Source organism: Physeter macrocephalus, chromosome 2 (genome assembly GCF_002837175.3).
Source record: "Physeter macrocephalus isolate SW-GA chromosome 2, ASM283717v5, whole genome shotgun sequence".
Lineage (NCBI taxonomy): Eukaryota > Metazoa > Chordata > Mammalia > Artiodactyla > Physeteridae > Physeter > Physeter macrocephalus.
In genome coordinates this window covers 105995501-106011975 of record NC_041215.1, presented here as the reverse complement: position 1 = coordinate 106011975, position 16475 = coordinate 105995501, and positions in this window count along the sequence as shown.

Sequence of the window (16475 nt, the reverse complement as noted above, 5' to 3'; positions counted from 1 at the left end):
CTGATTTTTAGCATAGATGTCGTCCAAATATATGTAGACCTTTCCCGTTTTTGCTTCAAGGACTCTCATCTGCATTTAGACTTTGTTTCCTTGTTTTAGTGTAATTTGGGTCCTTTAGGTCTCAATGACTGATTTAAATACCTCAATTATTCCACAAGTCTGGCTTCCAATAGGAGTAAAATTTCCTTCCCCACTTCCCAGGCCCTGTATGCAGATTGCTTGTAAACATTCAGTTGCAACCTGCTGAAAGTTATGTAATACTAAGTTACTTGATTTTCTCGAGCAGCTCTGCAACCTGGGATCAAAAGGAATGAAACTCTTGAACTGAGTAACAGAAAAGGTGAAAGTGGGGAAAAGTCAAGGCATGAGAGAATCTAGGATACAGACAAGAGTATAGCCACAGTATACCATGTAGTCAGGGAGGCAAGAGAAACCAAAATGGCTTGATGGGGAGAGGGAGTGGGTGGGTGGATGAAGTGGAAACACTATGTCTGTGTCTGGTCTCCTTAATGGAAGTGCCATCTGCTAGAGAGCACAGTCTATATCTTACACTTATTGTATCCGTGTAGAGCATCATATTGTGCTATGCATGAAGTAAGATCTCATTAAGTAATTCTTAAACATTAAATGAGTGAATGTTTGCAGGAAGTAAAACTATTTTCCTTACATCCAAAGCTTGCATCCTTTACCCAAAGAGAAATGAAACCACTTATTAACAGGAAACATCTTTACTGTGGCATCTCCGAGAAGTTGTCTTTGCACATTACCATTTATATAATCAGCTAGTGATGCGTTAGTCAGGGGTTCAGAGCTGCCTCTGATTTTGGATTTGGATCTTGACCAAATACAGTAATTGCCTGAAAATTCTCTGTTACAAGAGAAAAGCAAGAGATTCCATACTTCATTAAACAAACTGCTAGGTCAAGGGCAAACAGCACAAAGTATGAGGAGGAGAATATGGGAGACCATAGATATCCCCAAAAAGGGGCTTATAATTAACTAGTGGCTTAGCAAGGTGACAAAATAAGAAACATGGTTCTTCTTTTCTCTCCCCATCCCCAACCACATCTTTGTCCCAGCTAGAATAAGTTCCATGACAATTCATTGTTGGGGGGCTTCCCTGGTGGCACAGTGGTTGAGAGTCCGCCTGCCAATGCAGGGGACACGGGTTCGTGCCCCGGTCTGGGAAGATCCCACATGCCGCGGAGTGGCTGGGCCCGTGAGCCATGGCCGCGGAGCCCATGCTCCGCAATGGAAGGGGCCACAACAGTGAGAGGCCCGCGTACCAAAAAAAAAAAAAAAAAAAAAAAAATTCATTGTTGGACCCCCAGTACTAAGCTAGTATCTGGCATATAGTAAGAACTGCATGAGTATGAATAATGAATGACTGGAATTAATGAATGATGGGATCCAATTATATCAAGGTGCTAATAGAGGTTTCCAGGTACTTTTTTTTTTTTTTTTTTTTTTTTTTGCGGTATGCGGCCGCTCACTGCTGTGGCCTCCCGTTGCGGAGCACAGGCTCCGGACGCGCAGGCTCAGCGGCCATGGCTCACGGGCCCAGCCGCTCCGCGGCATGTGGGATCCTCCCGGACCGGGGCACGAACCCGTGTCCCCTGCATCGGCAGGCGGACTCTCAACCACCGCGCCACCAGGGAAGCCCTCCAGGTACTTTTTGAGACCTACTGATATTAGCGAAAAATATCTTTTGCCCAGAGACCTCCTGTGTGCCTTGTAACAGGAAGGAGATGTTCTGGATCTTTCACGTAGTTCATGTAGTGAACATCTTTCATGTAGTCAACAAATATTTGAGTGTCTACTCTCTGCCAGGCAGTCTTACAGGTATTAAGAACATAGCAGTGAACACAACATGGAAAAACCTCCATACTTAATGGAACTTATATTCTAGTAAGGGGAAACAGAAAACACAAAAATACCTAGTGTATTAGATTATATAGATGCTACAGAGAAAAGTAAAGCAGGAGAGAAAAATAAGATGTTTTAGGATAATCAGGAAAGGCCTGATTGAGGAGATGACATTTGAATAGATGAAGTTTTTAGAGGAAAAGAGGGACTTCCCTGGTGGTCCAGTGGTTAAGACTCTGCACTTCCACAGCAGGGGACATGGGTTTGATCCCTGGTCAGGGAACTAGGATCCCACGGCCATAAATAAATAAATAACACAGAGGAAAAGAGGCAAAGAGAACACCGTATTCAAAGACACCATGGCAGGAGGGAGCCTGGTACGTTCTCAGAACAGTGGGACCAGTATTGGAGTCACTATAAATGACCTCCATTTTAAAATAATGAATTACAGGGAATTCCCTGGCAGTCCAGTGGTTAGGACTCTGAGCTTTCACAGCTGAGGGCCCATGGTCAGGAACTAAGATCCCGCAAGCCTTGCGGCCAAAAAAACAAAAACAAAAACAAAAAAGCAAAACAAACAAACAAACAAAAGAATTACAATTTTAGGGACTTCCCTGGAGGTGCAGTGGTTAAGAAACCGCCTGCCATTGCAGGGGACATGGCTTCAATCCCTGGTCTGGGAAGATCCCACACACCGCAGAGCAACTAAGCCTGTGCGCCACAACTACTGAAGCCCACGCGCCTAGAGCCCGTGCTCTGCAACAAGAGAAGCCACCGCAATGAGAAACCCACGTACCGCAACAAAGACCCAATGCAGCCAAAAATAAATAAATTTTTTTTTAAAAAAAGGAGTTACAATTTTATCAGTGTAACAACTAGTATATTTGTTGGTTTTCAGTGCTCATAAGAAACTTTGGCAGTAGGTACTCTTATTGTTACCCTCATTTTCCTTCTCAGAGAAGTTAAGTAACCCAAGTTTTTCCCTTATCTTACCCTGTGGGCCCTATGTAAATCAAAAGCATTTGTTTCAGTTGAGTTCCTATGCTCATTTTAGAGTTTCCTGAACATTGAAACATAAAACTTTGGAGGCTAGTCTATCCAGAGAACACAAAGGTGATCTATGTTCTAGTGACAAACCTGTCCAAGAAAGTCTAATCTCTGACCAGATAAAATACAGTTACGCCCATTCATCACTTTCTTGTGAGCTTGGACAAAATAAGTATTCCCTGTAAACTAATCAACTCTGGATACATGGTCAAAATTGAGTTTCTTTTATATTTTTTGCCACACGGCATGCGGGATCTTAGTTTGATCGAGCCCGGGCCCCCTGCAGTGGAAGTGCAGAGTCCTAACCACTGGACTGCCAGGGAATTCCCCAAAACTGAGTTTCTTACTTGTAAAGCTGAGGTCCATATCCTGAACGACATCATAGTATGGGCCCAGGCAGACCATTAGCTGGCATCTACCTTTGACATTACCATCTCTGCTTTAACTTCAACATTCCTTGCCTGCAGGGAGCTTAATATCTTTTTCGAAAATAAGATCTAGGACTTCTGTGGTGGCGCAGTGGTTAAGAATCCACCTGCCAATGCAGGGGACACAGGTTCGAGCCCTGGTCCGGAAAGATCCCACATGCCACAGAGCAACTAAGCCTGTGCGCCACAACGACTGAGTCTGCATTCTAGAGCCCTTGAGCCACAACTACTGAGCCCGTGTGCCACAACTACTGAAGCCCGTGCACCTAGAGCCTGTGCTCCGCAAGAGAAACCACTGCGATGAGAAGCCCACACACCGCAACGAAGAGTATCCCCCAATCGCCGCAATTAGAGAAAGCCCCTGCCCAGCAACGAAAACGCAGCCAAAAAATAAAGAAATTTATATATAGATATAAAAAATTAGATCTATCCATGTTAGACAATTATAAAATTCTAAAGGATAGCTAATTTGTTTATATGCCTACTACATACTACACCATATGTTTTATTTTGGTCATTCAGAGATGCAATACATAATCCCTGCTGTCAAGGAGCCTATGATTGGTGGAGGAAGCAAACTAGCACAACACGACGACAATACAATGGAAGTAAGGAGGAGTCCAAACCTCAGTTTTGCCTCTTACTACTTATGGATCTTTGGGTGCTTGGATAAATTATTTAGCTTCTTTGGCATTTTTGTGTGTGTTTGTGTGTGTGCAAAATAAGAGTAACATTTACCTCATAGAGATATTCTGACTATTAAGTAAGATAATGTTTTTGTTTGACATAACTTAAGTGCTCAGTAAGTGACCTTTGTTACCATGCAATTAAATTAAACTAAAACAGGGCTTCCCTGGTGGCGCAGTGGTTGAGAGTCCGCCTGCCGATGCAGGGGACATGGGTTCGTGCCCCGGTCCGGGAAGATCCCACGTGCCGCGGAGCGGCTGGGCCCGTGAGCCATGGCCGCTGAGCCTGCGCGTCCGGAGCCTGTGCTCCGCAACGGGAGAGGCCACAGCAGTGAGAGGCCCGCGTACCGCAAAAAAAAAAAAATTAATTAATTAATTAATTAATTAAACTAAAACAATAATTCAAATAGACTAGGGGAGGGAGATATCAAGAAGGAAACTAAAGAAATGTGGAACAAAATCGACACTGCCTGCTTCTACTAAGAATAAGCATACATATCACATCCTACAGGTAGGAAACAAACACGCATGCACAACACTGCACACTGCAAAAACAAAACACGACAAAACCAGGGTCTAGTTCTGGATCCTAAATTAAATGAAACCTTGAGGCTTCCTGTAAATTACTGACTCTCAAACAAAAACAATTCTATTTCTGACTTTTGCCATGCTAATATCTGAAGATATGGAGGGAAGCTTTAAAGATAAGATAATCATGTGAGAAAATTGCTATTTGTCCTTTATTAACAGACTGTTAATTTGATAATCTTGGTACTTTGTGGGTATTTTCCTTTTAGAAGATGTTTGTTCAGTTATTCTGCTTTGTTTTGTGGTGAGCAAGCCTTTTAAATACTGGCCTTCTTAATTTATTGGCCTCCTTAGTCTTCTTTTGGCAGTTTCAGATTCCACTGAGAATTCCATGTGGATTTTCCCTATCAGATCTGAGTACACTCCATTGCCAGAGAAGGGAACCAGTGGGCTATTTTCACCTAGACATAATCTTGCTGATTCCTGAGTTCACTCTCATGTGGCAATAGAGTTTGACTAAATCTCTTTCTGGGTTTCTGGTTCTATGTTTCAAGTTAATGGCCAAGTCTGGATATAGTTCTGGTTTTGATTTGTGCACAACTGCTGGTGGCAGAAACATGGAATCTGGCATTTATTTGTTTGTTTGTTTATGATGTAACCTTTTTGTCTGTGCCAGGTGGCAAACAGAGGGAATCTGGTCATGACTGGGTAGCAGAAGTCATAGTATCTGTCTTTCTATGTTTGTTTTTTAAATTTTTTTGTTGGTTTGTCTTTCTGTTTGTTTGGCCTGGCAGTCTATGTTGTTTGTCTTGTCTATAGGTCATTATGAGTTAAAGAACTAAAAATATTTTATGTGTCCGTGAACAGAAAACAGCTTTTTGAGGTCTGGAACTGCTATAACCAACTGGTGAGTATTATGTTCTGTGTTTCCTTTCAACCCTTGGCTGAAGTTGGAGAACTATGGCTACTGGTTTGCTGTTTGGGTATGAATGAAAATATCCTTTTCCTTCCCTGCAAAAGAAAGGTAGCTAGCCTTAATAATGGTTAATTTATATTTCTGTATCTTTAGCTATCTACCCTCTCTCTGAAAACTATTAGAGATTAATTGGTTGTAAAAATCTGTCATTTGTATGCAATCAGAAAAATCACCATCAAAGGGGAGAAAATGTATACAATGAAAGAAAAAACTGGGGGAATTCCTTTGCAGTCCACTGGTTAGGACTCTGCACTTTCACTGATGAGGGCGAGGGTTCAATCTCTGGTCAGGGAACTAAGATTCTGCAAGACACGCGGCATGGCCAAAAAAAAAGAATAATAATATTTTAAAAAAGAAAAGAAAAAATTGGAATTCTTTTCATATGATGTATGGTAAATAATTTGACCTTGCTCAAAGATAGGTCTGGCCTTTGCCCTTGGCTTCTGGGAGGTAATCTGTGTCACACCTGATAGGAGTGTGTTCCTTTAAAGCGGGGGTTGGCCTTGGCCATGCCAGAAAGGCCAACCATGTGACCAGCCTGGAGACTGAGTTCAACCATACGGATCATCTATCAATCAATCAATCAATCAATCATGCCTGTATGATGAAGTCTCAATAAAAATTCTGGACCTGAAACCTCAAGTGAGCTTCCCAGGTTGGTGATACCCCTGAATATTGTCACACACGGATGCTGGAGGATAACAGCATCCTAATTCTGTGGGAGAGAACTCTGGAAACTTTATGTTTGGAACTCTCCTAGATTTTTCCCTGTGTACTTCTTATCTTGGCTGATTTTGGCCTGTATCCTTTCCCTGTAATAAACTGTAACCATGAGTATAACAGCTTTCAGTAAATCCTGTGAGTCCTTCTAGTGAATTGTCTAACCTGAAAGTGGTTTTGGGAACCCTCTCAACTTGCAGTTAGTGTCCAAGGTGAGGGCAGTCTTGTGGAAGACTTGTGTGTTCTCTAAACAGGACAGATGGCTCTAAACTCTTCAGTTTGGCTAACTCCAGGCATATGGATTTAGAACAAAGAAAAGAGAACTTTAAAATGGATTCAGTTGCTTTATATAACAACTATAAGAATGAGCCTGAATGTGTGATAGAATGGAACTCTAAATAAAGTAGGACTTACTGTTTATGACTTGTCTGGAGCTTCATAATCTCCTAAGAAATCTAAAGGGTTCTGGAGGCATGAATTTTTCTCTCCCCTTTCTTAAAGGGACATAGGAAAGTCCCATAGAAATATACAAATGAACTAAGTCAAGGTGTGACAGAAAGCTCCATGTATAAACAAAGTATTGGTTTGGCCAAAAAGTTCATTCAAGTTTTTCTGTAACATCTCACGGAAGAACCCAAACGAACTTTTTGGCCAACTCAATATTAACAAATCCTAAAGTTGTGCCCCTAGATTAATTCATAATCTGACTGAACAAATATTATACAACACAGTGCATGATGGCTCAGGGAGAGTTCCAATTAGAAAATTCTTCAGAAGCAACTTCCCTGGTGGTGCAGTGGTTAAGAATCTGCCTGCCAATGCAGGGGACACGGGTTTGATCCCTGGTCCAGGAAGATCCCACATGCCGTGGAGGAGCTGAGCCCGTGCGCCACAACTACCGAGCCTGCGCTCTAGAGCCTGTGAGCCACAACTACTGAGCCCGTGTGCCATAACTACTGAAGCCTGAGGGCCTAGAGCCCATGCTCTGCAACAACAGAAGCCACCGCCATCAGAAGCCCACGCACTGCAAGGAAGAGTAGCCCCCACTCGCTGCAACTAGAGAAAGCCCGCGCACAGCAGCGAAGACCCAGTGCAGCCAAAAATAAATAAATTAATTAATTTAAAAAAGAAAGAAAATTCTTCAGAAAACCCTAGCTTGACCGAGATTTAAATAAGATTCTACTATTGTGTGAATGTGAAATATTTTCTGAGTAAATATGTTAGCATACTTTTGCCTATCTCCAGAAAAAAAAATTATATATATATATATAAAATGTATGATGAATTATAATGTATGTATATGTATGTATATGTATGTATATGTATATATATAGAATGTATGATGAATTATATATATATATACATAATTTTTTTTTTGGCCTCGCCATGCAGATTGCAGGACCTTATTGATAGTTTCCTGGCCAGGGACTGAAGCTGGGCCAGTGAAAGTGCTGAGTCCCAACCACTGGACCGCCAGGGAATTCCCTAAAAATTATCTTAAGTTTAACAGAGCTCCTATTTTGTTTGGCTTATAGAGATTAATAGTTACTTATGTCACTTATGTTCATATCTTGTCTCCTTCTGATAAGTCTTTTAATTACTGTCCTTCTGCAATTCAAACCCCAAATTCAAAATAATAAAACTGTCCAGATGACTTTTACACCTAAACTTTATTTGGAGTTTCCTAAGCAGCAGTAGACAGCAACAAGGAAGTCGTCTTTCACCTGATACAAAGGAGATGATGCTGATTATAATTAAATATGCTTGACAATCTCTGGATATTTAATTATTTCAACACTACTATGAAAGTTCTCTTGTTTCTCAAGCTCCAAATTTGAGAAGAACTGCTAAATAAAAAAGAAAACTCAACTTCTATAAGTTAATTATATAGAATCAAAATGATATCAATCATTGATATGAGTATGTTTCAGCAATTGTGTACTTCTTAGGTTGGCTAGAAACACACTCATGTTCACATACGAAGAAACTGTATTAGCTTCCTATTGTTGCAGTAACAAATTACCACAAATTTAGTGGCTTAAAACAACACAAACTTGGGACTTCCCTGGTGGCACAGTGGATAAGACTCCGTGCTCCCAATGCAGAGGCCTGGGTTCCATCCCTGGTCAGGGAACCAGATCCCACATGCATGCCACAACTAAGAGTTCTCATGCCACAACTAGGGAGCCCACGAGCCACAACTAAGAAGCCCACGTGCTGCAACTAAGGAGCCTGCCTGCCACAACTAAGACCTGGTGCAACCAAATAAATAAATTAAAAACAAAAACAAAAACAACACCAACGCAAATTTATTTCTCATAGTTCTAGATATCAGAAGTCCAAAATGGGCTAAAATCAGTGTCTCAGTAGGGCATCTAGAGTTTGGAGACTCCAGGGTAGAATCTGTTTCCTTGCCTTTTCCAGCTTTTAAAGGTTTCCCACATTCATGGCCCTACTGCAGTTTTCACATCTCCTCTCAGACTCTGACTCTCTTGCCTCCCTCTTTTATTTACAAGGATTGTTGTGATAGTATTGGACCCACCTGGAAAATTCAAGATAACTTCCCACTCTCAAGGTTCTTAACTTAATTGAATCTGCTAAGTCCCTTTTGCTCTGTTTGGTGACATAGTCACAGGTTCTGGGGGTTAGAAATGGACATTTGGGAGGGGGGCATTATTCTGCCTACCACAGACAGACATCAGAACTGTCAACAGATTGGTTACTCTTTTTTAAAAGAAGAGTGATTTTATTTCTAAGTATCTAGAAATAATATGTAATTTAAGAAAATATTAATTTTTTGAGCAATGCATTCTGAAGTATGTAGGGGTGAAATGACATGTCTGGGTTGCCTTAAGAGAACTCAGGAGAGAGAGAGAGATGGTGAGAGAGAGAGAGGCAGGAACTGTGCAAAATCTTAATGATTTTTGAATCTGGATGTTTGGGCAAAAGAAAAGGTGGTTGATGGAGATACTCTTTGAGTTCTACTAAATAGATAGGAATGATCCGAGTGAAGTGAACTAGGAAGGGGATAGGATTCTCTTCTAGTCAGAGAGAGCAGTATTGTATTAATAAATTTTTTAAATGTTCCATATTTTATGATGACCTTAAGGACCTAGGGAGGGACTGTCCCTCCCTGTTAATTCCCAGAGATAGTAAAGGACTTGCCTGGGAACAGGGAAGCCAATCAATCCTGAGTCCACACCCCACCCGGCTCCTTTTACCAGGCTGTTGTAGTTTGGGATGCTATCTTTCTACCCTAAAATAGCCCCAGGGCCAGACACTGGACATCTAGGGACCAACCCTACATCTCTCCACTAAAATCAAACTGTCGGATCCTAAACCTGCTCAGCTTGCTTACTCTGCCTCATCCTTTCCTTCCTGTGAAAACCACAATAAAGGATTTTAACCATGCTTTCCTCTCACTCCCTGTGCCTCACGGTGCTTCCGCGTGTGGTTCTGCGTGGTGTGCCATGCCTCCTGCTTCCAGAGATCTGTGAACATAAAAACTTTTTCCTTTATGACAGTCATTTCCATATCTGCATGCCTTATCATACTTGATTAAAACAAATCCTGAGCACATTTTATTTATTTATTTATTTTCGGGTGGGGGGACATGCGCCATCTTAGTTCCCAGACCAGGGATCGAATCTGTGCCCCCTGCACTGGGAGCACGAATTCTTAACCATTGGACCACCAGGGAATTCCCTGAGCACATTTTAAAACAAGCATGCCCTTCCCAAAATAAAAGCGTATCAGGAGTTAGAAGAATACTATAGAATGTAAGCTCAGGGAGAGTAGACACTTTATTTGTTTTGTTCACTGCTTGAAGTGGAACACTACTGTAAAAAAAATACCTGTGTGGCATTTACAGAGCAGGTGGGTGGTGGGCTGCAATGAACCTAGTATTAGTGGCTGAAAAGATGGTTAGCCATGAGATGCAGTGGCAAAACATTTGGCAAAATTGTTGCCTGAGATTACTTGAGCAGCAGACCATGTGTCTACTGAGTCCTGGGGGACTGGAATAGAAAATAGAAACTTAACAGAGGTTATTTTTAGCAGTGTGTGGCAAGATATTATAAGAAAGAGATGAGATCAGGAAAGAATTCCCTCATGGGATTGTGTAAGAAATAGAAGGGAATAGAGTCTAAAATTTGGGGCCTTGCGGGTAAAAACTCTGGCTGTTTCTAGACCTCAAGAGTAAGAGATAAAATAGTCTTTGAGCTTTTTCTTTTCCTCTTCAGCTCTTTTCCCTTCATTTTCTCTTCTTTTTTCTCTCTTTTCCTTCCTGAATTATTCCACCCTAAGCCATTAAGTAGAGTCATTAACTAATGACCTGGTGTCACCTGAATAGGAGTGAACAGCCTGGGGTGAGAAGGGTGTCCCTCAGAGGGGAGGCTTAGCAAGGGGTGTCAGAACTTGGGTGGGGGAGGGAGACGTTCATGTGGATGGCTGTCCAGCACAGGATATTAGAGCTTGAGTGGAGTGAGGGCATCCCTGTGGGGTAGCAGGCTGGTGTGAGGTATCAGAACACCAAAGGGGTTGACCTACTCCCAGAGAAAGAGACCTTCACAGTATTTACCAGTGGGATTTCAGAACTGCTCTGGCCCAGTGAATACTGTGTGTCTTCAGTTCTTCCTTGTCCTGAATAAGAATTTTTGCAGTCTTCCTTGCATTACCAATGGGTGTGGCTGTGTCTTGGCAGATTACTAGTCTTTTTAGTTCCTAGGTCACCAGACCATAAAGAGTCATATCTGAGCCTGATGAAGAAAACTGGACATTACCTGGAGAGCCTGGACTTTGAGCTGGATGTATTTACTGGGTGGAACTTTGGGCCATCCCCTTGGTGATGGAGAAAACATTATCTATACAAAGGAAAAATAGTAAACAATATACAGTGACAAAAAGAGCTGACTGTGCCACAGCCTGGCAGCGGGTCAGCAATGTCTTTTCCTTTCACTGAGTCACAAGAAAGGTACATATCCTAGACTCACCTGGTTGAGGCCATGTGACTAGATTCTGGCCAGTAGGATATGGGTTGAAGTCATGTCCCATTTCTAGGCCTGCCTCATTCTTTCTCTTGACCACTTGAATGCAGAGAGGATCCAATTCAGGACTCTGAGAAGATCCTGGAACAGGGATTGGTAAACTATGGCCCATGGGTCAAATCTAGCCCACCAAATGTTTTTGTAAATAAAGGTTTATTGGAACATACCTATGCCCATTTATTTACATATTGTCTAGGGCTGCTTTCATGCCACAATGGTAGCATTGAGTAGTTGTGACAATATGTCCCACAAAACTTAAAATATTTGCTATCTGTCCCTTAATAGAAAATATTTGCAGATCTCTGCTTGAGAAGATGGTGCCACCACAAGTTGATTGGAGACAGAATCCTTGAATCAAAATATAAAAGGCTGCCTGCTGAACACCCAATTCAGGCTGTGATGTGAATGAAAAATAAAGCTTAATTTTGTTAAGACATTGAGATCTTTGAGTTACTTGTTAGTAGCTAGTTACCATGTTACTAAAATACTGCTCTCCCCAGTATCTGGCTCATGGCAGGAACTAAATAATTATTCGTTTACAAAAGTAGTATATTTGTGGTGTAACAAACAATCTAACTATTATCCCAAAAAAGTAACAGAATTTGAAAATTCCTGTAATCCCTCCTTGATAAAGAACCATTGTTAAGAGTTTGATGTATGTTATTGTAAACTGTGTGTGTATATGCTTACATACATACATTAGGTGACTTGGTATAGTGGGTTAAGATGAAGGACTCCAGAGCCAGACTGCCTGGGTTCAAATTCCAGTTTTTTTGTCTATGAGATCTTGGGCAAGTTATGTAACCTATTTCTCCCCCATTTTGCTCATCTGGAAATAGTGTTATCTCATAGGGTCATTCTGAAGATTAAATGAAATAATTTACACTTTGCTTAGGGCAATGTCTTACAAATGGTAAGTGTTTGCTGTTATTAGTAATAATACTACTTTTGTAACAGTTTCTCTTCCTTCACAGAAATGGAAATCATAATAAACATACATGGGTTTTTTTTTGTTGTTGTTGTTTTGTTTGTTTTTTTACAGTAAGTATAGCTTGGATATCTTTCCCATGTCAGTCTCTATAGATTAATCTCATTTTAAAAAATGATGGCATATAATTCTATTCTAAGGATGTAGCATAGGGACTTCCCTGCTGGCGCAGTGGATAAGACTCCGAGCTCCCAATGCAGGGGGCCTCGGTTTGATCTCTGGTTGGGGAACTAGATCCCACATGCATGCCACAACTAAGAGTTCTCATGCTACAACTAAGGAGCCCTGGAGCCGCAACTAAGGAGCCCACGTGCTGCAACTAAGGAGCCTGCCTGCCACAACTAAGACCCGGCACAACCAAATAATTAACTAACTAACTAAATAAATAAATATTTTTTAAAAAAGGAAGTAGCAATTTTTTTAATCTCATGCCCCATTGATCAACATAGAATTGTATACAGTTTTTTAGCTATCACCAACAATGTTACAAAGAACAACTAAATATATATGCTGTAAACAATCATGTATTATCAAAAGATAAATTCCTAGAATAGAAATTACCATGTCAAAGTTATGTATGTATAAAATATGGGTAGACATCATCAATTTGCCCTCCAATAAAAATATCATTTATACTTCCACCATCCATGATTGAAAGTATTCATTTTCCAACCCTCGTCAATACTAGGCATTATCTATCATTTTAATCTTTGCAAAACAGGTAGGTGAAAGATTGTATCTCATTTTAATGTGCATTTCTTTTATTATTAGAGATGTTGACCTTTTTATAGGGATGGGCATTAGGATAAAAAGAATCAGCTGTCTTTTCATCACGCTTGGTTAGACTTACTGAGAACAATGAAAGCCCACAATTCCTTCAGTTTTTGAGCAGGTGAACCAATGAAGACACAACTGGTACTTAGGAGATATTATCAACCCTTGTACCATAGCAAAAGCTAACATTCATTCCTCTAATACAGTGTATTTTAAATGATAGTTTTGCTTTATCCCGAGGTATCTCCATTAAAAATAACTTCTCAAATCAATGATGTTCAAATCACTATCATACATCTCATACAGTGAGCTTAGAAAATTGCAAATTCCTGATCTTGCAATTACATTACATTAATTTTTTGACGGACATTTGAATTGTCCCACCTTTTGGCTATTATGAATTATGCTGCTATAAACATTCGTGTACACTTTTTTTATAGATATATGTTTTCATTTCTTTTGGATACATACCTAGGAGTGGGATTGCTGCGTTGTATGTTAATTCTACGTTTAACATTTTGAGGAACTGTTAAACTGTTTTCCACAGCAGCTGCACCTTTTTACATTCCTAGCAGCTATGTATGAGGGTTCCCCACATCCTTGACAATTTCTCCACATCCATGACAATACTTGTTATTTTCCATTTTTAAAATTATAACCACCTGTTAGGTATGATGTGGTATTGCACTGTGATTTTGATTGGCTCTTTAAATTTGTAAAAACAATTCCTTTCTCCTGCAACGAATCACATGAGCAGCACTTTTGTATGAATGTAGGGTGAGTGAGCAATCATTGCTTATAATTAGGATATATTAGTAGGAACTCATGATTTCATTAAGACTGTGTATTGGTCAGGATAGGCCAGATCATGTTGTAGTAACTAACAACTCAACATGTCAGTGGATTAAAACAATAGTGGTTTATTTCTTGCTCACACTACATGGCTATTTTGTGTTGGCAAGGGAAAGGGCTCTACTCATCATAGGCTAATGGAGCAGCCATCATCTCCGAAGGTGCTGAACTCTCTACCAGAGGAAAATAGGGTTTGGGGCTGTTTCACACTGTCAATCACACATCTGTTACATGTTCTCCAATAAATGACATCTGTCACTTCCAATCACAACCCACTGGCCAATACTAGTCACATGACCTCACTCAACTGCAGGAGAGCCAGTAGTCCTATCATGTGCCTGAACAGTTGGGAGTCCCAAATATTTGGTGAATGGCATCCACAAATACCAAAGTCTGCCTTCTGGTCATAATATACTTGGCTCACTCTCCTTCCTGCAGGTAAAATACACTCGCCATCCCTCTAGGGAGACAAACCAAAAATGCCATCCAGTCACAGCATCAAGCTCACAGCCCAGGGTTTCTGGGTCATACACAGTAGTCTCTACATCACGGAAGCTGTGGGGATATCTCTTCAGTATGTCCACATGTGGGTCTCTTTTGATCGAGAGACTTATGAACTAAAGGGGCAAGATGTCTATACCCACGTACTCAGAATGCCAAGGTAGAGCAGCGACAGGGTAACTATAATAAAGTTCCCATTTGGAAAGTGGGGAAGGATGGGAGATACACAGCAGTCATTTGTCCAAGGACCCCTGATCCTTGTGGTGGGGAATGTGGCCTAATTCTGTCCTTGGGAGGGACTCCCTTGTCCATTGTTCTCCAGGCCTCTTGCTGCTGCATTCTGGGAGGTTCTTTTTGTTATTCTCCTTGGTCATATGTGAAGTGGGCATTGCATGTATTTGGGGGTAGTTTGCTCTGCTTTGTCAGTCAACTTTCTGCTCACAAAATGTTGGGGCCCCAAGGGTTATTTTAAGACTTTAGAGGTGGAGGGATAAATTGGGAGATTGGGAGTGACATATACACACTTCTATATATAAAATAGATAACAAATAAGGACCTACTGTATAGCACAGGGAACTCTACTCAATACTCTGTAATGGCCTATACGGGAAAATAGTCTAAAAAAAGGTTGATATATGTATATGTATATCTGATTCACTTTGCTGTACACCTGAAACTAACACAACATTGTAAATCAACTCTACTCCAATAAAAATTATTTTAAAAAAATAATAAAAAAATAAAATGAAGAACAAAGTTTAAGGACTTACACTCCCTGATTTCAAGATATCAGATAGTCTGACACTTATCAGTTAACTTAATTTTCAGCCAACACCAAAGCAATAAAAAAAAAAAAAAAAGAAAAAGAAAGAAGAAGAAATATATACACTTATTTGAAGGTATCTGAGGCTTACCAAGGCAGTGAGGATTTTCAAGGAAAAGATGTCAGAGAAGAGAGAAGTCCAGAGAAGTGAGCCCCTACTTTGGTGCCACTTCTCACTTTGTGGAATTTGCTAACCCAAAGGTGATGACTAGGGGAATGAGAAACTGAACAGAAAGCAGTGGCTGAGAGATGGAGAAACTAAACAGAGCTTTGGAGCGGGGGGCACAAAAACTGGAGTTCAGTTGAATAATACACATTTTTTTCCAAGCACATGTGTATCACTTACCAAAACAAACCATATGCTAGGCCTTAAAGCAAGTCTCAACAAATTGCAAAGCACTGAAGTTGTATACGGTATATTGTCTGACCACAGTGAAATTAAGCTAGATATTAATAACAAAAAGACATGTAGAAAATTCCTATACATTTTGAAATTAAGGAATACACTTCTAAATAATCCATGAGTTAAAGAAGAAATTACAGTGAACATTATAAAATATTTTGAGTTAAATAGTAATGAAAATATCAACACTATATGTCAAATTTTGTGGGAGGAAGCTGAAGCTGCATTTACAATGAAATATTTACCATTTATAGATGGTAAAGAAAAAGAAGTTAAAAATCAGTGACCTCAGTATTAATTTCAAGAAGCTAGAAAAAGAAAAGCAAATTAAACCCAAAGAAAGAAGAAGGAAGGAAATAGGATAAAAGCAGAAATAAAATAGCAATAAACCTACAATACAGAGAATGAAGAAAGCCAAAAGTTATTTTCTGAAATGACTGATAAAATTAATACAACTCTAATGAGACCGTTCAAGAAAAAATAGAGAAGGTATAAACAAGCAATATCAGGAATAAAAAGGGGGGCATCTTCTGATTCTACAGACATTAAAAAGATAGCAAAATATTTATATACTTCACACTTGATATATAAAGTTTCAGAATAACACTGCTAACATTGTTATTAATATTAACTCATTTAAGATTTGTGCTTTTTTTTTTTTTTTTTGGTATGTGGGCCTCTCCCGTTGCGGAGCACAGGCTCCAGACGCGCAGGCTCAGCGGCCATGGCTCACGGGCCTGCCGCTCCGCGCATGTGGGATCTTCCCGGATCGGGGCACGAACCCATGTCCCCTGCATCGGCAGGCGGACTCTCAACCACTGCGCCACCAGGGAAGCCC